Source organism: Strigops habroptila, chromosome 2 (assembly GCF_004027225.2).
Source record: "Strigops habroptila isolate Jane chromosome 2, bStrHab1.2.pri, whole genome shotgun sequence".
Lineage (NCBI taxonomy): Eukaryota > Metazoa > Chordata > Aves > Psittaciformes > Psittacidae > Strigops > Strigops habroptila.
In genome coordinates this window covers 55,800,725-55,824,760 of record NC_044278.2, presented here as the reverse complement: position 1 = coordinate 55,824,760, position 24,036 = coordinate 55,800,725, and the positions used below count along the sequence as shown (strand labels likewise).

The following is a 24,036-nucleotide window of genomic DNA, read 5'->3' as shown; positions in this document are numbered from 1 at the left end:
TTTTTGTTCTTCAAAATGCAAGCAGAACTGTGTTATTCTTTTGGAAATACTGCGAATAATAGCCATAATAAAAAATTATTAATCTCTGAAACTACTGCTGTTGGGTCATGGCCCACCCACTAACATGTTGCTAATCAGCAATATGTTCTCAGGACTGGATAGCAATTTTTGTAATGAAAAGTCACTAAAGCTATAGTGAGTATTTTGGGCTCATGGTTTAGCAGAACATAATGTTGCAAACAGCTCACATTTAAAAGTTGTCTTCTGTTATGGATAAAAATCCCTGTAGTCTATAAGTTTCTCAGGAGTGCAAATTACCCATAAGTTGAACCAGGAGTTGGTGGATAACAGTCAAGCACAAGATATCAAATCACTAGAGTATTTGTGTATGTGGTTTAACCCCAGCTGGCAACTAAGCCCAACCTAAGCACTCGCTCACTTCTCCAGAGTGAAATGGGGAAGAGAATCAGAAAAGTTAAAATGAGAAAACTCGTGTGTTGAGATAAAGCCAGTTTAAGAGGTAAAGCAAAAGCCACACACACATGCAAGGCAAAACAAAGAGTTAATTCCTGCTTCCCATGGGCAGGCAGGTGTTCAGCCATCTCCAGGAAAGTAGGGCTCCATCACACATAACAGTGACTTGGGAATACAAACAGCATCACTCCAAACATCCTCCCTTCCTTCTTCCCCCAGCTTTGTGTGCTGCATGTGACCCAAAATGGTGCGGGATATCCTTCGGTTTGGTTGGCATCAGCTGTCCCGGCTGTGTCCCCTCCCAGCTCCTTGTGCACCTCCAGTCCTCGCTGGTGGGGTGAGGAGCAGAAAAGGCCTTGACTGTGTGTAAGCACTGCTCAGCAGTAACAAAACCAGCACAAATCCAAAACACACCCCCCATACTTGCTAGTGTGAAGAAAATTAACTCTATCCCAGTCAAAACCATCACAGGAACTCATTGGAAGGGATGGTAGAAATAGGAGACAAAGCCCTGCTCTCTCTGCTTTGCTCACATCTGGAGTGATGCCATTGTGAGTTTGCATCAAGAGCTGCAAAATACGCATGCTGCAAACAGCAGTCTTCCACTAGCAGGAGATGGATTCAAACCCTTAACATCTTCTTTTGCTTCTGACTTACACCTTTCGGATGATTTATGACAGTACTACTTCTCACTGAATTGTGTGTTCATCCATAACATGAAAGCTGCCACAGCTTTGCTTACCTGTGTCTACTTCTGGGATGCCTTTTTTAACTCCTTTTCAGCAGTGTTCTGGCTATAATGAAGGGAGGTCACACTGACCACATGGCAACGCACTGCTGTTTTTCCAGAATTTCTGTAAGTCCTTTCTTGGTAGTAATTTTCACCACAAAATTACTAGATTTAGTACTCAGCAGAGTTCTGCTATACTTTCAGTCTTTCCAGACCTTTTTCAGACATCTAAATGACCTTTATGTTAATCTAGGGCAATTTCAGAGGTACACAAGTAGGAAGCCAGCTGTCACAAGGAGTGTATTTCTGAAATCTGAGCAAGATGAGAAATGTTGTCATCTCTTATCTTGAACCAGCATTAGCTTAAAGCATTGCCAGAGAGGTGTGCTTTACTCTTGCAAGGAAAGTATCCTCGTTTACAGATTCTGGCAACGAGAGAATCTTTTCATTGCCATCTGGAAGAGGTATTCACTTTTTCTTCAGGATTTTTTTTTTTTTTTTAATTTCGTGCTAAGATACAAACTCAAGCAGATAAACATCTACTGCATATGGTGTTTACAGGGAATACACAGCAGAAATCACTGTGCCAGTGCCATGGTCATGAACCTTTATTTAACACCCGAAGTAAACTCTCACTGACAGGTGATATCAAACTAATTCAGGAGTACTGAAGAATTCCCATGTTGCCATCTGGTAAGATAGTCCGATAATATAGCAAGAGCACTCTCTTGCTACAATGTCATATAAGGGTGACAAAGACAATTAAAGTAGAGGGAATACCAAGCCACCTGTCGTTGATCTGTGGAAAAAAAAAAAAAAAAAAAAAAAAAAAAGAGGAATTGCATTTAAGGAGAAAATCCTCAAGTTTTACAGCTGTGAATCAGCCAATGGAAGGGTGACCAGGAAAGCAGTAGAGAGGGAGAACATCATCCTTAAAAGTACTCTGTGTGCATTTGCAGTAAAATTGAGGTTTCCAAGTCCTAGACCTCCCAAGTACACTTGGGAGGAGTAAAAAAAAAAAACCAAAAAAAACCAAGACCCACCAAAACCCAACAAAACAGAATCATAAAGCATAAAGGACTTCATGAGTGAAGCTCATGCAGTGAACTGCAGCATTTCTTGCAATTTTCTGCTGACATTTTCCCGAGGAAAAGTCTATTCTTTTTTAAACCACTCACTCAGCTTATACACTGCTAGATAAACACAAAGACCTTGTAGTTACTGAATCTCATTTTTGTTTGCTTGAAAACTTATTTGCATTGTACAGAAATCATATTTTTGTTCTTCCTCAAATGCCTTTAGCCTGGGAGATTTTTGCAGTCCAAAGGAGCCTCTGCATAAATAAGTTCAAGATAATTAATCAGAAATAGAAAACACCATAAAAGTGCCCTTTTTAAAAACCTTAATAATTTCACCTGAAATATACCAGAGAGAAAGTACCATTTCATACATTCTGAATAACCCCCAAGCATAAATACCAAAACCTAATAAATAGCATAAAAAGGTCACAAAAAGGTACACCTTTGCATACATACAATGGATGGACGATGATTAGTGGAGTCTGCCTGTCCTACAATTTCTAAATTGTGCTTTGTAGTTTGAAATTGCTGTTTCATCAGCTTACCTGATGCTCTCAGCCCTATTTCACAGGGCTGCAAAGCAAGATTAATATCTGTAGTCTCAGATTCAGATAAAGCTCTTTGGGACAATGCTAATAGCAACACAATTTAAAGTCCATACTCTGTTGCAGAGGATTTGGTAAATGCAAGTAAAAAAACCTACCACAGAACAAAAATAAGAAAGTTTGTCTTTTAAGAAGATGTGAAGACCTACAAAAAATAGCTATTTGCAGAAGAAGGAAGGAATAGACATGTGCTACAGGGAGGCCAGATTTCACTGGGAGAACCCCCATCAAGTCATGGGATGGCTCACATGGAGACAGGCATTAGCAAATGCTCCTTAACTTTGTCAGAAGACCAGCACACTCCCAGAGATTTAGCGAGAGGGAAAGATGCTCATGCACCTAGCTCTTCTACTAGGTTAGCAAAGAACAGCTGGCTTGAGAAACCATTTCAAAATTGGCTGCTGCTTCTTTTTTGCTGTTGTTTTCACTTAGCTATAGGCACAGAGGGCCCACGAGGTTCCACACGAGGTCCACACAGCTGTCCAGCCATCACCCCAGAGGTCCGTCCTGATGGGACAGGACCACCACCCAGAACAGACATTGGGTTTGCAAGGCAAAACCAGGGTTGTCCACATGCAGCTAAGCCCCTCAGCTTGGGAAAAGGGGTAGCAAGAGAAGTGCCATAGAAGGATGGTCACAAGCTGACCAAGGCAACTGGATTCTGTTGGTGCACTCGCTGCCTGGACAGTGAGTGGAAGTCAATGCACAAGATGCCATAGCTGTTGAATGTGGTTGTGTCTGTGTGTGTTTGTTTTTAATGGTCTGGTTCAGTCACACCCTCTCCTGTGCCAGATAACTGATCTGAAGACATTTGTTTAATGAATATTCATGAGACTTTCAGGTTTTAAAGTAATTGATATTTTTTAATGTCCCACTGAGTCCTGATGGCACATCAGAGAGTGCTTGTTATCTGTGTGTTCTTCCCAGGGCAAATGTGATTTTCTTAAATTATTATTTTTCCTGAAATACCAATTTCAGTGGGATCCAGCACATGCTACCGCAGTCAGCTGTGCTGCACAGATTGTCTTTAATCAGATGGCATCCTGAAGCAGACGAATGGAGACCCAGATAACTGCACCACATCATTTGAAAACAGTGCCTATTTTTACCTACCTGGCTTTGCAGGAGCTTTGCCCCTTTCAGCAAGGGTGTATCACAGTTGCTTTAATGGTTAGCCTTTGGTTTACAGCCCTCAGCAGACATATACTCTGGCTTCTCATAATTCCAGACAGTGTCCCCTCCTCTTCCAAATACTGTCCTCTTGTCCCCTTATCCTGTCTTGCCTGACTCTTTGTGTGAGTGCAGAAGGGGAGAAAAAGAATTTTTTTTTTTCCCCTGGCATGAATGGAGGAGCGGCTGGATTCCAGCATCTCAGAACCTGCTTTCCTCTAATGCCAGACAGTATCTTCTGTGTGTCTGGCATTTATGTGTGGAAAAAAGTCTGTCTAACACTCCCCTGAAAGGTAGAACAGAAAATGGTTTTTGGTGGGAGAATTCTCCAGTGCTCTGCTTTCTGGCTTTTCAGTTCCCACACACCTCCCCTGGCCTTTTAACACTTCCGGATACAATCCATTCTCAGTTGTTGAGTCTTGCTTTGTATCAGGTGAATGTAATTATCTTTGTAGCTGTCCTTAGGTTCTTGAAATCTGCAGTCTGAATTTTAGTCCTTGGAAACCTACAAACCATGCTTGCATTTGCTCCCAAGGTTCATTAAACCAGGTTGGGCTTTCTATCATATAGAAGGAAATCCTAAGAAGTCAGGAATCAAGCTAAAATCCTGTGTTGCTACAATCTTGTGTTGAGTCTTGAAGCTATGTATAAGTTTAGTTTTATAGGTGGTAGACAGAACCATACAGGGACAGTTGATGCCTGAGGTGCCACCTTTCACCAGAATATGCTGCTCCATCACACTCCTTTCTGCTTTCTCACCTTACCTAAACAAACACACACACACAAATTCTCAGAGTCCTTGTGCATCTTCTGCCCCCATTGGCCCGCATCCCCAGTAGCTCCAGCATTGACAAACTAGCAGGTACCAGGAATGCACCCTTCAAAGCCCAACTCTCCAGCTCCCGTGCTGAAACCTCTGCTTGCTGCCCTCATACAGGCAGCCATGCATATGGTACTAGCAATTGCAGATGAGTTTCACTCATCTCTTCTTTCTTACCTGCAGGTCTTTCCACAACTTTGTCCTCAATGAAATCCATTAGACCCAGTACAAGAACCTAAAATCCCACCTAGGGCTTCAAATAGGTTGCAAAAACTACCTAGCACTTGACAGTAATGCCTAGTAGTAATCTACGGAACTGACTCATGGCAAAAGTGAAAACAATATCTTTTCCTTGTTCATTTTTCATAGTTCGTATGACTCCAACACCACCTTTAAATCCACAGTGTTTATACAGCTTAAAATTACTTCATGTGCAGGACCAGATACACAGCCTGGATTTGAATTGGTTGTCATTCTTTGGCTACTTTCAGAGGAACAGAGTAATACTTAAAGTCCTTGCCACTGCAATAATCTCTGGAATAGAGGAATATTGTGGGACTTAGTTTTTGACAGTAAACACCAATTTACATGAAAGCAGAAAATTAGCCTGATTATAAGAAGATTTAGCAATAATCTTTCTGTTGACAGAAATTTTTATCTCTGAAATAGTATTTACAATAAATCAAATACATTTTAGCAGAGATATTCAAGTGTCTGTACTGACTTTTAAAAGATATTCACATCAAATGATAATCAATTAGAATGAATATTTTGAATAAAACAGTTTTTCTAAGAGAAATTTCAATTTTTATTTTTAGCAGCAATTCATCTTGCACTGATATTGTAAACTTCATATAATAGATTTTGATAATTTTGTCATTACTTAGGTTAGTAATGTAATAATTAAATAGATGATTACTAAGAATACCTCTATTTATTAAAATGTTTTCCTATGTTGGTTACAAGTTTGACTGACATTTATGGGAATCAAAACTTTTATATTGCCCTGCAAATCCAGCGCTTGCCCATCTTGTTACAAAATGTCTCACAAAGCTCGTAGTAAGATGGCTTCTGAAGAGAATTATTTATAGCTTGATCAATAGCCTACTGCAGTTAACGGAGCTTTTCCCTGGTGCTTGCCTGGGATCAGATCCTGAAATGTAGAAGCCTGAAACTAGCTATTTAATGTAACTCTTCAGTCACTAGAAACTGGACAAAGCTCAGCTTAATGATATACCAGTGGGCTAAGTATAAGATGCTCTAAAAATACCTTGCTTCTGTTCATGAATAGTACAAAAGATGATTAGAACAAGAGGAGTGGAGTGGATATTATTCCTCTCCGTATTTTGTAAGTTTGGCAGAACTGCATACGTAGCTGGTTTCATTCTTATGCTTTGCCTTGTGGAGAAAAATGCTTAGTGTCCTTTGTGTAGACCTGTACTGTTGCAAATGGTGAAAGAGATTAGAAATAAAGTAACTTTACCCTGCGGTAAAAGCAAAAGTGAAAAAAAAAAAAAAAGACAGTGGAAGACACGGAGGCAGGTCTTCACCTGTATTTTCTTCTTAAGGGAAAACTTCAGTAGGAAGCCATTTTTGCCTAAAAAGAAATATCCAGTTGTCCTCATTAAAGGACCTCAAGTTATCCTTTTTAAAGATTTTCATATTGCATGGAAAAAAAAACACACAGTCTTTTTCCATTAGTTTTTTATCTGATAGTTTCCATGTTTTGGAAGTTTTGTATGTATATAACTTTAACAAGTTCTTGAATGATGTCCCCATTTACTCATCCACTGGCAATGTTGTATTTGTTGCTCCTCTTTGTACATGGAGTGCTGATCTCCTGGTCCCGTCTGCTGGAGTTAGTTACATTATCTTCCATTTCAGGATAATTCACCAGGAGAGGAAGATGACAGGGTTGACTCTGCTCCCCAGTAACCATAACCCAGAGCTTGGGGTTGTTGATCTGAGCTCTCTTCTGAGTTTGCAAGAGCGATTGAATGTTTAATAACAATACCAAGAACTAGGTGAACCATTTCAGAGTTTAGCATGAAGGCTAGCCAAATCACTCACTTGAGAGGTAGGGACTTTGATTTCACATGTCCTGGTGCTTTAACCAGTAGGACACAAGATAAAAAGGAGAAGGCTGGTATTGTTTCCATGTTTTGCTAGGAAAAGTATTTTGGTTCCTTATTTCAAAAGAACAGAGTAGTGAATTCTTCATAGCAACAGAGACCTTCCTAGCAGCCACTTCTCATCTACACTTTTTCCTGCCCAGCTTAGATGCCACCATGGTAAGCTGCTGGCTTTCATTCCAAGATGCCCAGCTCCCCCACTTGCTGCAGAGAACCAGGGCAAAACTGTGAGGATGATTGTGTGGCCAGGCCTTGCCAAGTAAGAAGTTGCACTGCTGTGTATGTGATACCAGGTCCTCAGAGGTACAAGCCTTGGTCTGCTGGGCTACATTTATAAAGGCAGTAACATGCTGTCTGTGATGGCAAAAGCAGTAGGGAGAGAGGGAAGTATTTCCATAGGAAAGACACCATGACTGCAGTAAAAATAGCTTTACAAGTGCCTTTAATACGCAAAATACAAAGTGGAATTGGATCAGTAAGTTGTATTTACTCCTAAAAAGGTACGTAGACAGAACATTTTGACTCAAATTACGAAATATATCTATATTTTCTTGCCTACAGTGCAGATGCATGATAAAATTTGTGGTATTAATATCACTGTAATGGGGATGGAAAGACATATTACATAAGAACTGTGAGCCTTTTTGGATTTAAACAGCTGAGAACAGCTTTCTAGAATTTGCTATTCCAGCACCCCTGGCTTTTATTCCTACTTCCGTGCCATTACACCACTGTATTGGTGATTTATAGTTGGCTCAATGAAAAGTTTTATATTAATGCAAACTGTGAAGGTCTGGCCTTTGCCCACGGTTGCTACAATGTTATCTAAAAGTCTTTCGCAGGCAACAATTGCACTTAATTTAAAACTCGCAGTATTGCACAAGATATTTTGTATTTTAGTCACTGCTGAATCTACAATCTTAATGAGAATTTAGAGATACAGAATGAGATAACTATTCACATGTTGCAGAAAGGTGCTAAGTGTCTTCACAGATTTTAATTGCTATACTTCAGAAAAAGTGCAGCACAGATCTCTCTAAATTTAGCTTTTACTCTTTCACATTGGGGTCATGTTTCCAAATTTCTTCCATGCAGCTGTGGAAGTTCTTTGCCTCTAGCACCCTTTTCTGCGGCTATTATTCACAACATTCAGGTCTTATTCATAATAAGAACTCTGCTTTAGTCAACACCTTCTGCTTCTTAGTTACACTGGAAAGAGCAAACATCTCTTCTATGATTAGTTGCCTGATGCTGGATTTATCCACCGCCTACAGAAGCCAATATGCATCTCGCCATTACCTGCCAAAAAGTCTGGCAAGTATGAGCTATGCTATCAGATAGCTAAGGAAATAGTACAGTATAAAAATAAGTATTTAGCAAGTTTCCAAACCTTCCAGCAAGTGCAACCAAAGTAATGATAGGAGATAAGGCCAGGTTGGGTGGGGCATTGAGCAACCTGGTCTAGTGGAAGATGTACCTGCCCATGGAAGAGGGTTGGAAGTAGGTGATCTTTAAGGTCTCCTCCAACCCAAATCATTCTATGATCCTATGATAACATGAGAGAACATTCCTGAAATGTAAGGAAGCCTGCCGTGACCAGAGAGTTACCACAGCATCCCACAGAGAAGCAGAGGTGAACCCTAGGCATGTGGGTGTGGCAGTCTGACAGTGACAAAAATCTGGGCTGGCATCAATCCTGATGCATCGCAGTGTTTAGAAAGTAATTTTGGCAGAAGATAGCAAATAGACTATCACTCATTATATCAGAGAAAGTTAATCATAGTTAACTTGAGACAAATTGAGGGTGTATACCAGAGTTTCATTGCTTCATAGAAGTAAAATACATGATACCAAGTGTGCAGGAAGGTGGCATAAGGACAAGGATCTCAAAACACTCGAGTGACTTGTACCAAGTTCTGCAAATGTCCTTGTGTTTCTGAACAGATGAATCCTCTTGAATAGGCCTTATTGAATGAGCCTTGTGAGTCTAGTTAGTCTTTTAGACCTTGTTATATAAACCAGTGGTAGAACTATAACAGTAGATAATATCCTTATATAGGATAATTCTGCATGATATTAGGGCATTTTGTTGTCAGCCTCTCTTTCAAAACTGTTTACTCTTTCTCAGAATTTACCATCTTGTATTTATCCTCTATGGAGACGAAAATTAAAATTTTCATTCTGACATGACCCATAAAGTCTGGCGTTTGGAAGACTACGTTTAACTATGTTGAAGATTAATGTTGCTCTGCAATCCAGTGGTTTCTCAATACCATCTACATTATCTTTCTTTAATAGAAGCAATCCACAGCTGCTTCTGTTCTAGTTGCTTTAAGTGTCTGCAACTGCAGTAAGTTCCCTTTAGCTTGTACAAGTCTTTCAAGTCTGTCTTGGACCTGAGGACACCCCACAGCACCCCACAAACAAAACCATGTATGATGTTATACCAAAGGAGAACAGCTTATTTTTAGATAAGTATGAAATACAGATTTTCATCTGAGAAGTACAGAACCACCACCCACATTCTAATTCAAGTCAGTATTAAAGTTAATTGCAGACCTCCTACAAGTAGGAGCAGTTAGAGTGAAAAAGACATCTGAAGAGTTTTCTGCTCTTCATGTCCACAGCTTCAGGCATGTCTTTTGCATAGTATAAACGGTGTGCCAAATTATTCCTTCAGTACAATTGGTTCAAAACAGAAATTTTCTTACAATAATAAAGTAAGAGAATCATAGAAGAATTAGCAGCCTGAGGAGAAAAAAGTGTACGTACCTCATACATTGTTCACTAGATGCAGGTTGCTATGAAGCAGGTAAAGATGTTAAAAGTGTATTGAAATTCCCATACATCTTCCTACTGTAGTTGGACACTTTTCAAAATAATACATATCTTTAGGCAAAGCTGGGGCCATACTTGCAGATCATAGTTTTAATCTGGCTTCGCCCGTTTTGGTTTGAATTTCTCTCCAGCTAGTCAATTTTTGCATAAGGATACCTCCCAGAAAAAGAACCTGTTAAACACACGTTTGGTAATATAAAACATTGATTAAAGTGACTGTTGTAGTAATACCAATTTATGCATTCCCATTCTAAACTGTTTAATCCTTATTCTTCCATTCCTCCACTGAAGAGAGAGCATGTCTGTTTGTTTTTCTAAATGATTCCTTCAAAACAAGGAAAACTTGTAAATGTTGCCTGTGTTAACAGAATAAAGACAGAACCACAGTCAAATGTGAAGAAAACTTTATTGCAGCTTATTCTTATATATATGAATAAAGAGATTAATTTCTAAGAATACATCCTGAGCAACATATCTGAAAAAACTTGAGTCCTTGAACAGGTTTCCACAGTGCCTGCAAGAATCCCTGCAGCAAACTCTGATCTTCAGGTCATTCCTGGCTTGCACACTTGGAACTTTTTTTATGTTTTTATTTTTTTCTTAACTCAAGCTGCCTCCAAGCTGTGTCTGTTCTTGGGTCAGACATTATCAGAAACCTTCAAGGAGCTATTCTGGGCTATGTTTTCTGCTTGAAGTCGCTAGAAATATTGAAGCAGGAAAGCTGCACTGTGTTGGGACCATCCCCTTTGCAATGAAGTGCATCCTTGGAGAGTGCTCTCAATACTGGGCTGACAAAAGCTCTTTCCATCACAATCAGGAAACACTAGCAGACTGTGCTCACGCAGAGAGGCCTCACACACACACAAAGCTGACCTTTAGCTTCCTCCAGCAGCAAATAAAGCAGCTGGAAGCTGTTTTGGTCTTGACATTCTATACTGTGACTTACAGGTGTAGAAAGTTTGGGTTTAGCCATCTCATCTAAGATTACAGAAGGCCTTTTAGCTCAGCGTTAGTCTTATAACTCATTTCAGGCCAAGGCCCATTGCAAGTGGTGCTTAATCCCATGCTCTAACGTCAAGTGTTTAAAAATCAGACGCATGGTGAGATATGCAGAGAACAGGCTTACAGGATGCTAATAAATACCCTATCATCTAGGAATGGAGGATTTCTTAGAACTTAATACAAAGTTTTCCCATTGTCACCACCTTAAAATAAAATTGCATCTTAAATGGATTTAATTTCTTTGTGCAAACAGTGACATTTTTACGGAAACTCCATCCCAGCTTCTTCGGACAGAGAAACTCCAGGGAAGTTCAGAAATTATAGTGAACAATACAGTATTCATTGTTCCTCTTTTTGGTAATTTCTAATTGTCTTTGATATTGAACTGCAATATACCCCCTTTTACCTTGCACTCAAAACCATTTCTAAAATATGAGCACTGCTGGAAGTTTTTCTACATCCAGTTGTACTGGGGAAAGAACAATTTGCACTTGTAGTTTTATCTGAGATTGAACCAACAATAACATCCTGAAAGTTTAAATCCTACTAATACTGTGTTAAGCATTGCATTTTAAGGTGACTTGTGAACATTTTTTAATAGTTCCCAAATTCATACATAAATATCCATTTTCCTCCATTGTTTCCCAAAGTGTTTAACAAACTGACAAGAAAAAAATCAGATCTCAAGTGCTGCATCTTCTGGAAGTAATAATTTCTTGCAGAATATTGTAAACATAACTTTGCATACTTAAGGAAAACTGGTGTTCCTACTGCTAAAAAGCAGAGAGATTTGAAGACAGCAGTCCATCATTTTCCTGAGTTAATCTCTCTTTGACTGTAAGATGTTTGTACAGCCCTGTAAGTAGTATTTGGAAGTGTTATCTGGTACTGATGCTGGCTCAGAAAAAAAGACAGAAAATGAATTTATTTTCAGCTTATTGTAAGCTTCAAGCTGGTCCTATAAAGTAATATAAGATGCTGTTACCATTTTCAGATTTTCTTCAGAAAGCTATTGTGAAAGGCAGTGACAATGAGGTAGTTTTAACATTATGTATTTCAGAAACACCTTCATCTCATTATCCCGTCTGGATTTCTGTAAGTAAAGAAGGCCATAAGTCATTCCAGAATAGAACTGAGTAAGAAAATGAAAAGAAGAATGTTGAAGATTTTTTTTATTGCATTTATGCTTTTGATTCATGTAGTTCATAAATATTTGAGCACTTTAACACCTGGGTTTGTCATTTTTGTTACTTTGGTTTTGCTTTTTTCTTAATTTGTTATTCTCCTATTTAGGAATGCTGTCACCCAGTTAAAGCACAGACTGTGCAGTTGTGGTTGATATGTTATTAGGAGGTTTTTAATAATTTTATTGTTAAATTATTTATTGAAGCTATTCAACAAATACTAAACAAATAACAACAAATCCATTTGGCAATACTCAAGGTCAGTTTGAGAATGATACATTCATCAAAAAGGGGATGAAGTTTTTTTAGCCCATCACATTTCTTAATTACAATCTTAAAATTTTAATCATGGGATGAGGTTAAATAAATGTACAGTTTATGGCTCTTGGTATTCAATCAAAACCACCACAGACACACTGTAAATAGTAGTAATCACTTATAATCTCACTATGCTCATTTAGATGTCATCAAAAATATTGGGTTATCTCTGCTTTGACCAGTTTTATGCCAATTCCACTCCAACATGCCAGAGCCAGCTTGCCTTTTCACCTATAGCCTTCTGGCCTCTCCACTTGTTTCTTTTTAACTTCCCTCTTCTTTGTCCTAAAGACTATTTCCTCTGAGTACTACTGTCCTTCTATTAATACAGGTTTGGGGCTTTGCTTTTACTTTCATTTGAACTCATGCTAGAATATGAACTTTATTTTTCTGTGACCATTTGAGGCAGACCTCCTGCCTGGTTCTTGCTATTGTTTTGGGTTTTGGGTTTGGTGGGGTTTTTTGGGTTTTTTTTTAAGTCAGACCTTTGCCAGGGCTCTGAGGAAGGTCTCAAAGAAAGCTCATTAATGAACTATTAATGAAAGATTCACAATATTGGTGTTTGGAATGAGGAGTCTTATAAGGATGAGAAAATAGTTCTGGAATGTAACAGAAATACATCAACAAAGTATCTAGGATTGCCTTTTGTAAAATCCTAATTCTGCTATTCTAAGGAAGAAATGGGATTCTCAGATAGCAGATCTTTGTTAGAGCAGGGATGATTGCAGAGATTGAGTAAGGTCTCAGGAATCAGGTCCCTGTAAAGATCAACTCATTTCAGCATTTCAGGAACAGCGGGATCAACAAACTGCCCTCTCCTTTGTGTCCATCATTAACATGGTAACGCCAACCAAGAACCTTAGGAATAACAGATGTCACCTTTTGAATCACATAGGTAGTTCTTGTCTATCCAGACACAGGCTGCTGCACTCTGCAGTCAGCGGAGTGATGGTAATCAAGCATTACCAGCTTCAAACTCAGCAATGCAGATCTCTTTCCTTACTTAGTCGAGTATTTCCCTTGGCAATCTGCTATACCAAGCAAGGGTTAAAGTCACAGATCTTCATGACTTGTCCATAAATGCAAGGATTCAACAAAGTCAGAAATTGACATAATTTTAGTGATTCCTATTTGTTTCTCAGGTTTCTTCTGAAAGCAATCAGAAGACATCCTAGTGAGGAGTCAAAATTCAGTGTGGTAATATGCATCATGAAAGGCTTTCTTTATTCCAATGTAGAAATTCTCTCTTTATTATTTACCTTACCTATTTCCAGTTCTCTTCTGCTAGGGGACCGCTGTTACTGCTGTTCTGAATCAGAACTGACTCAAACTACTCACAGTTTGACAATAGGAAAAAATAACAATATTTCAACCTGATTCACTTTCCTCAGGGTACTTTGGTTTTCCCCTTGCCTACCCTGTTCATATTATGAAACAGTTATCAACACTGGATATTTAAATCACTTCTATCAAAAAGAGAAAATCAAACCTACTTTTAAAAGATTGCGTTTGAAAGTGAACTTTTTAAGGTTTTCTTCCCGCATCTTTCTTTTTTTTTTTTTTTTTTTTTTTTTTTTTGTGTTTTTTGTTGTTTGTTTTGGGGTCTTTTTGAGGAGAGTGTTTGGTTGGGGTTTCTTCTAATTATTATTTTTGTCTTCTGATGCCTACAATTTTTCATGCTGTAAAATGAATTTGGTAAACTGCTGAAAAGGTAGATTGTCTTCTATGTTCACGCGACTTGTAAGGACCTTTGTGGAATGTGATCTATAGATAGATATATATTATAGGAACACCACTACAATCAGGAAAACAAGAAGAAAGAGGGGAGATGGGGAACGTGTTCTCTCTTCCCCTGAATTTAGTGTGATAACTTACTTTGGTTTAAGGGGGATGTAAAAATAATAGCTAACTGGTATGTAATACTTACTTAAAATTATTTTACCAAAGTTTACATAACTTCATAAAAAAGTAAGAGAACATGCTAACTATATAGGATTTAAATATACTGATTACCTACTATAGCTATATTTATGCCATTTTTTTACTGAAAAAACTGAACATGAAAAGATCTATATATTTGGAGGCTGCAGGAAGAAACAGGGAAAGGAAAGATTTACTTGTTCAGCTGCAATATATAAACTTTGAGATTTGCATTTAGTTCCTCTTAAATATGCTTAAAGAAAAGAGAAAGGAAAGCAGACAAACAAACAAACAAAAAAGCCCAGGAAAACCTCTTTATAACAGTATCTGTACTATTTTTTGCAGTTTTTTCTCTCTGCAATTCCATGTCAGTGAAGCCTCAAACATTAGTATTACAGGATCTCTGATAATTTCCAGCTGATATTCCAATTCAGAGCTTTTACTAAGTTGGCAACCTTAGCATTAGTAATGAAAAGTGGCAGTTTTATTAATCAAATATGTTCAGCCACCCAAACATCATTAAAACTTGGTATAACCTTTTAGTGCAAATGCTTAAGCACCTGGAAATATCTCCATGAAATATTGGCTTAATGGTAAGTGAAGCGTCAAGAAGATATCTAGCCCACTTCTCCCTTTTTCTTTAATTATGCAATCCAAAAATGTAAAACATAAACCAGCCTGCTCTGACATTGATAAGACTATGGTCCAGTCTCCTGTTCGTCCGTTTAAATAGCTACATTCTAAACAGTTTCGGTCAGCATTAAACAGAGTTTATGCTTCATTGCTTCTTGTTCAAAGCACATGACCAATGGAAAAAATTATGTTCCCAAAAGATTTGACTCCATAAGTAAAACAAGAAAGAGTTGAAATAATACAAAATTATGGAAGTAGATTTATATTGAAATAAATAATTTTGAGGAAGAGGCCTAGTGAAGTTTAAAATGTCCTCACTCCACCGATAAGGTCACTGTGTGAATCAAGGAATGCAAGGAAGATCTTGCACCTTAGAGTTAATAAATCCAGAGTAACAACTTTCCAGGGAAAATACCTTACCTCATTCTGTGCTTGGAGAGTTTGTGGGCCCAGTCCAGGCTCCCTCTGGTCAGAAGATTGCAACGAAGGAGAAACATAAAAAATGCCCTGTAGAGCCAGAAGGAAAGAAATCCACTTTTCCAGGTCATATTTTTCTCCAAACTTGATTAACCTAAAAGCCTCATTTGATGATTTTGCCTCATTACTGTTCACAGTCCATTAATAAATACATTAAAAAATCTTAAAAAAAAAAAAAAAAAAAAAAAAAAGAAAAAATTCCAAAGGAAGACAGAGCTGGGAAATGATGAGGAACTAAAATCTCACATCAGGGACCTGGGACTGGTTGGATGCTAATACCCAGGGAGAGGCAAAGTGGGAAAGATGGTACTAGCAGCTCTTGACAGGAGGACAAAGGAAAAAAGAGAAGGAGCTTGGGGAAGGCTGGACAAGAAAACTGCCATAGGAAATGAAGCCATGCACTGTAGGAAAGACTGGGGCATGGGGAAGACAGAAAATGGCAGGGATGAGGAGGCTGGGAGTGGGATGAGAAGCTGGTGAACTGGTGCTGGAGCTGTTTGCACAAACCAGCTAGAAAATCAGGGCTGTGAATGAGGAAAGGCTTTGGACAAAGGCAGAATATATTAAGCTTAGTGGAAAGACTACATTGCTGTTCAGAGCCTGGAGGGAGCCCAAGACCCTCAGATCTCACTAATTATCCACTGTCAACAAAATTCTTATGAACCCATTGCAAAACGTCTGTGTTTTGCCCATTTCTGGAATTAGGTGCCAAATGATCATAGACAGTATCAGTCAGCTGAGCTAAGGTATCAGTAGGGCTGCAGGATGGCCTACACATAAAGTAAGGAAAGAAAATGTTGAAGGGAATCTTTTTGTTCCATCAGGAAGTGGATAAATTCAATACAGGCCATTGAATATATCAAAACATTGGATGAAAATCAAGAAACAAGGCTGCTTGTTTTATCACAACCAGCCAACCTCCTAAATGCAACAGCCACAAAGGTTTGACCATTTTGGCTTTTGTCATTCATTGCTATCCAGAAGGAACTTCCAAAAATGTAATATTTCCTGTTGGCAGGGCTTCAGGCTTTGTAAGACTTGATAGGCTCCTGCAGGGAAAATCAAGGCAGTCTGTATTAACAATGCACTGCTCTGTAGTGAAAGACCCCTGCAGAACACAGGGAACAAAAAGGAAGGTTTCAGCTTTTAACATTGTAGTCTGTTGGTTTTGACATGAACTTGTTTAAAGAGTTACCCTGTATAATCACTGCAAGAGACAACCTGAAGAGTCCCTTTTAGCAGGACATGCTAACATACAAGAATGACACTTTACCTGCAAGAGAAGTCTTACAAGGGAAAAGATGTACAGCTAACAACTGAAAAGAGATCATGTCAGATTTAGAGCTTAAGATTTAGTTTTAGATTTAGAGCCATTCTTGCTTATATCCATCCAAGCCTTTTATTACATTAGAAATATAGTAGGTAGATTAGAAGCTCCAGATCCTGGGTTGCCTACCTGTAATAAGGAATAATCCTGACTGTCCTGGCCTCCCTGTCTTCTTTTTTGTTTTTATTTTTATTTTTATTTTTATTTTTATTTTTAATGTTATTCTCATTTTTATTTTTATTTTTATTTTTATTTATTTTTAATATGAATTATTATGGGGTTATGTAAAAATCTATTCAAGGATGGAGTAGATATATAACCACAAACTAAGTATATCATTTATCAACTGCAAGGTTGAGAAGGTAGGACGGCAAGTAACAAATATATACACCAAGTTTAACCAAATCATAATCTTACAGTCTTGAGCTGCTAACTTTATATATTGCTTCAGTCCGATGAGTGATCTTCCATGTTTATGTATTTTCACATCTAAGGAACAGCGTCAGAATGTTTTTATAGTACTTTCTACTACATTAAATAATTTAGACCTTGATTAAACCACTTAAAATTAATAATTCATGGATAATATCATAAAATATATCACAAGAATAGGAAGCTATTTCTGGTGCTCATGGGAACTAATTATATTTGCCATTTTTGGTGGAGACGTGTGTTATCTTTTAAGACTACAGGTCACTCTGGTTGGGATTTAGGTTATAACATTATTCATCAGTCCCATTGGCTTCATCAAAAAGCCATGTTTAATGATTATTTAAAGAACAAATTGCATTTTTTGACATTAAAATTTAACGTATAGAAAACTGCCAAAGTGATAATTTCCAAAATAAATCTTAGATTAAAAGGTTGTGTACCACAGGGGGAAAAAAGTATATGATAGGTTAAAATGAAGCAAAATTGCATATATCTCTTTGCTTAAAATAGAAAAAGAATCATAATAAGGAAATAATGAAACAGAAATGAACACTGCTTGAGAATAAGTAGCTCCAGCTGAAATAAACTGTGTAGAAGAAGGTTGATTCAAGGAGAAAAGCAAGGGGGAAGTTACTAAAGGTTTCATAACTGAATTGATTTGAAGATATTCTCAGAATAAGAAGGGGTTTGGTTTGGGTGTTGGGTTTTTTTTTTCTGTATTGTGATTATTTAAATGTGCTCTTTCCAAAATAGTCAAGCCAATTAAATATTTAAATGGTTTAAATCAAACCAGGTTACAAATTGTACTGAAAAATCTTTAACTATTGGAACAACTTTTTTTTTTTTGAGTAATCTTTCTGAAAGTTCAGAAAGTAAAAAGCTCCAAGGCTGCATTATTGCTTGCCAAAATTCAGTTCTGAATAAATTTTCACAGATGGCTCATGCATGCCCAAAAATCTCTGGGAAATGCTGACCAAATGCAGCTATACATAAAACACATAAAAACTCTAGGCAGTGCTCATAGGTGATCCATCATTTTCAATTTGGTATGTATCAATATTGCTGTCCTTGTCCTAAAAATACTTTTAAATATTAATGGAAAAGCAACCTACTTGCATCACAAGTGATTGTTTAGGCCCTTCCAAGCTTTTCAATTTTAGCAGTCTCTCCTATTCATTTTCTGACAGTTTAAGGAGCTTATACCTGCCATTAGCATTTCATTAACATTTTTTATGTACAAACACCCAAGGTTTGCCATAAGTGATTGGCAGTGCCATAGAAACCTAATTCCAGGGGCTAAACCATGTAGGGGCTTAGCACAATAGCCTTTTACCCAAGCTGAACACAAGTGTGTTTATTCCCATTATTCCTAATGCAAACCTACTGCACAGCCTAGTACAAATTTGAGATAATGCCTAGCAGAGGTCTAGGTGTAGAATAAAATTACCTATAGTCAAGGCTCAAATTATGTAGTCAAAGAAAGAACATGTTAAGGGAAAACAAATCTTGCTATGCAAATACTCAAGATGTTTGTCTATAGTATTAAGTCTCATGTGGATCATTGTGTCATAGGCTCATCAATAAATGCAACAGAAATTTATCGGTGGTAATTCATTTTCAGAAGGCACTTCTCATTCTATAAGGTATAATTGGCATGCAGGAATAGGATCAAGGGTTACTTTGTAAAGAGCAGTAACAGGAAAAAAAATAAAGGAGAAAAAGGAATAGGCACAATGCTGTGGTCCTTCCCTACTTTTAGATATTGTAAGGGAACAAATGGACACAGCAAACTTTCCTCCTTGTTGACAGAAACTCCTCAAGCCCCTATTTACACAGCGCGAACCTCTGCCCTTCATAAATATTGTATATGTTGCAAATCACTGAACAGCCAAAAGATAGCATTCAGTAAGCAGGTGCTGTCAACGCAGCTTCAGCCATAGCACTTGTTCACTGCACTCTTCATGGACTGAAATTTAAGTCTAGTCTGCTCTACCTCAAGCCTACTCTTTCCCACAGGTTGTTGTCTACTAGGCATCATGAGCATTAATCATCTTGCTGCCCTGTGACCAACCTGTGTAAATAAGGTACTTCATTCTCCAGTCCATCAGGTGGTTTCTAAAATCAGTAATGTCATTGAGGAGAAATATGAAAATCTTGTTTATGCTTCTTTTCCAAAATAGATTGTTGCTCAGGTAGATCTAAAACAAATTGGGGCTCAAATGTACTATGTAATGGCTGTTCTGTGTCTGGTCTGGTTGCAGACATGTACATGCTATTTAAATGGGACCCTAACTGTTTATGAATTTCCTGATTTTCCTTTTCACAGGGCTGAATCTCCTCAGCTAGTTATTTCTAACCTGTTACTATTTTGCACATGTGGTATTTTTCTCTGCATGTTTCATTCAGATTCATCTGTGGAAGCAAAGCACAGGGCAAAGTGACTGCTGGTTGTGAAAAATCCAACCAACCAACCAAACAAACAAAAAAACAAACTAAACCAAAACAACCCAAACCAAAAAAAAAAAACAACCCAACCAAATAAACCCCACAACAAACACAAACAACCCAGAGGCTTAAATTAAGACTGCCAGTGATGTTTTTGGCTGCCCCGTTGGTACCTCATTAAACACTTCATTTTTGCAGTCCTGGGGCCTTCAGAAATGGAAACATTCCAACACTTTCTTCTTCAGAAGACGTAATTTGAGTGAAATATAGAGAATGTAGGTCCCATACTCTTTTCAATAGATGGCCAGTACTGACAAATTCTGTTTGCAAATCTAAAACTACTGTACATAGGAGAAAACTCTCTAAAGTGCCTGTTGGTCAACATGTGGAGTGCATAGAGTCATGAGGGACTTGCATACTGTGTGGATGACCACTAGCAGTGGTCCCAAAGTGACCCCACTAAGACTGGAAATCCACCAGTATTGGGAAGGTATTTGTATAGCCGCATGGTGCCAGAGCATGCTGTGCTTAAAGCCTCCCTCATGTTCACCTAATTACCTTGTATACATGTGGTATGAGTGACTGAGAAACATGTACCTTATTGATTTCCATTAGAGTGAAGTGCTTTTGAAAGTGCTACCACTAATATTTAGTCAGTAGTCAGCAGAAGTCAACCAGGCTAGAGTTCACAACTAGTTGTTTAATGAAAGCAGGGCATTGTTAACAAGTCCCAGGCCTTTGAGGCCCAGCAACAAAGGCTGTTCATGCTGAAAACAAGGTGTGCAACTAGAGGTATGCAAGAATTATAAACTACAGCCTTTCTGTAGTTATTCTATTCCACCAGTATAGCTCTTCAAATTTTTAATTGACTTCTTTCACATGAATGAACCAGAGTTGGCCCTTTCAATCAAAATGCATGAAAATGCGTTAATGTTTTAAAGGCATTTGGGTAAAAATAACTTTAAATCACATGATCTCTTCTTTGCTTCTATGTGCAGACTGGAGCTTCAGCCACCACAGCAGCACAGTCATTAAGTAGTTAAAAAACAAATAGATTCTCTCATATTTACCTATTCCCAAACTATTCTCCTCTTACAAATAGTTGGTTGAAGTTGCTGAATTTTCAAAGACTTTTTAGTGTTACAGTTGGTTAGAATTCACCTCATGTTCCCTTTTAATTTGCACATATCTGACATACAGTCCTCTTCACACAGGCCCGTGTGAATAGGCGATTAATGCATTGAAAACCAGCAGGCCACTCCCCCCCAAACTCATATTTTTTAGGTAATTGCATGGGTATTTGTAATTGAGGAAAACTAGAACCTACAAACTAATAATAAAAGATATTACCATATGCTCTTCAAAAAGTTAGCATAGTTGAAAAATAAATCCATAGTTTGGTCTGGCTTCATTACACAGAACCATTTTTCTGTTTGCCAAAAACTAATTAACTTCTGGCATCAGTGGATGTTGATATCTTCCTGCAGTACAGTTGTTCCATTCTACAATTAACTATGAATTGTGAATGAATTCTTCGTGAATCATTCACTGACCTACATGCCACTGAAAAACTTTTTTTGCTCATCCCTTTCTGCAGAATTTTACAGGAGTTCTTTCTTCCCTCTGCAGTTCTTTGTGGTCACTGTTCCTTTTCTGGATCACTCAGGGAAGATGTAGAAAGACATGTGGGCTCCTGCTCAGGAATCAACAGAATTATTAAAATGTGTTATTGAAAGGTACTCAGGGAAAACAGCTCTGTTTGTTTGGTTTTTTGCCACATGGATAGCATTGGTAGGTTTTTTTGTCGGTGTGCAATTTAACAGGACCCTCTTAAAAACTCACTGCATGTTATTCTCCTGCAATTTAAATGTTTCACATTGCAGAATGTCAGATAAAGAGAATTCACCTATAAGCAAAAGCAATTCCCTCAGAGACAGCTAGGAGAGCAATATCAAGAGGCTTGGGTTAAATCTCTGATTTTACATCTTTAACAATTTTCAGCTAATGCTATTGGCAAGTTAAAGCCAAGTTTATTGCCAGTTAACATAAAAGAAGAAAATGCTTCTAATAAAAATAAGTGAAAGTTCGAGTGTGGAGTTCAGAAACAGAAAATGCTGTTCATAAATGGAAATGAACAAATGAGAAGTAGCGGAATTTGGATGAGACTTAGGCTGGCTTTTTCATTCACCACAAAAGAACTAGCAAGTACTGAACAGACTCACAAGATAGTTCAGCAGGGCAGTACACTAAAGAAAAAGAGCTAGTAAAAACAGAAAGTAGAAAAAGGGAGCATTTATTTAGCATCAAATTGATTTATTAACAGCACATTGCAATAAAGGCAGTAGCTATGAAGATATTTCCTTTGTATGCCTTTGTTGCATATCCCTTCCTACAAGCTTGGGAAATTAAAAAAGGCAACAGTTATGGCTTGTTTCTGAATATATATTTAAAAAGGTGATACCAATGAAATTTGCAAAGACAAAATAGTCATTGAGAGAAAGTGATGTGAGAAAGACTGATAATCTAGTTACAAATGATTGAGTGGGCAAAGGAGCTAAAATAACACTCAATCGGAAGTGGCATTACCTTTTTCCATCTGTCAAATATGTTCAAGTAAATAAGTGTGCATTCATATAGATATTTTTCTTTATTCTACCAGATAAAACAGCAGACAGAATGCAAGCTTCCCTCTGTTGCAAACTACCAAATACCTCTGTAGGAAAAGAAAGAAAAATCTACCTCTAATGTGAAGAGAGACATACTTGTGTCAGATGGCTTTAATCTGCAAGAAAATTCCTTCTGCAAATACTAATAGTACTCTTTGTAATTTCTCAACCTTACCTCTTACAATTTCTTCATTAAAAAAGCATTTTCTCCAGCATGCATGACTTTGGTATGAGATAGAAAGACTGTAAAAGATAGAATAACTGTTACAGTTTTTTTGAGTGCAAGTAGTGACTTACTGTTTGTATGCATGGAAAATAGAGAAATCAATCTAACAAGGATGTGAAGGTACTTGAATATGTCCGGAGGAAGGCAACAAAGCTGGTGAAAGGGCTGGAAAGAATGTCTTACGAGGAGGTTCTGAGGAATTTGGTTTTGTCTAGCTTGGCAGTTGGACTAGACGATTGTTATAGGTCCCTTCTAACTGAAATATTACTTTTCCACTCCGTTCCACTCTATTTTATTGTGTTCTGTTCTCTGTTATCAGCCACTTCCCAAAAACAACCTCTTCATTAATTCCTTCTTTACTTGACATACCCTTTGATAACTTGATAACAATAGGTTCAAAAGCTGGCCAGTGATCACTACAGCCTATTTGTAACAAGTCCTCAAGGAAGGCTTGACGGAAAAAAATCCATCGCTTTTTTCGTTATTTTTTTTCCTCCCTCCAGTTTCAAAAAACTTATAAACAAATAAATGAAACGACCAAATTAATTACAGGTTTTTCATCCTGGCATTGGTCTCAAGCAAAGTTATGGAACAGCTGATCCTGGAACAGATTAATACAAAGGCAGAGGAGAATAAAACTAATACCAATAAACATTCATTCATAGAAACTAGCTCCTGTCAAACTAACTCAATATCATCTTCCAAGCTTATACATTTCTGGTGATATAATGTACATTTGTAAGACATCTCGATGCAGTATGACATTTTGATTAAGAAGGTACAGTGATAAGAAAATCATTGTGGCACAAATTATTAAATTTTGACTGCATGGTAAGATTCACAACAGAGGTAGGAGAAAACTTTCATCAGGATCTTCTGTTGAGATGCTATGTCTTCTGGCTTGACACCGTTAATACTTTTTGTTAACGATGGAGAAGCACTCATAATATTAAGATTCATTAACTTTATAAGTGACACAAAAGCTGAGGGAGGTCCATAACAGATGCAAGTCAGGGTAGAAAGTATTTCAAATAGCTTTGTAGCCTGGATTCAAATGCCAGTAGGCATTTCAGTACTTTAAGATTGAAACATGTATTTAGGATTGAAGCCTATGGATTTTGCTTTCCCAGAACTGAAGAACTGCCATTCTAGGTGCTGCAGGTCTAAAGCCTGTGGGATTTTTCTTGTCAATTATCAGTTATTTTAAAATATAGTCCTTGTTTGGAGGTGTGGCCAAAATACCAAGCACAGATTTTGAATATGTATTCAGAGAAAGATTATTCCCTAGAAGAAAGGCTTTTAGATTTTTGATTGTTGACCCTTGACATCAGGTGCCAACCCAAAGCTGCTCTATCACTCCCCTCCTCAGCTGGACGTGGAGAGAAAATATAATAAATATCATTCGAGATAATGACAAGGAGAGGTCAGTCACCAGTTACTACCATGGGCAAAACAGACCTGACTTGGGGAAATTAATGCAATTTATTACCAATAAAATCAGAGTAGGATGATGAGAAATAAAACCAAACCTCAGAACACCTTCCCCTCTACCCTCCTT

The 24,036-nt window shown here is 37.8% G+C and overlaps 1 protein-coding gene across 4 annotated transcripts in view; it reads left to right on the top strand.

Annotated features, from left to right (window-relative positions):
• Positions 1-24,036, top strand: part of GABRG3 (gamma-aminobutyric acid type A receptor subunit gamma3) — a 391,763-nt gene that overhangs the window by 264,591 nt on the left and 103,136 nt on the right. The gene's annotated exons all lie outside the window — the stretch shown is intronic.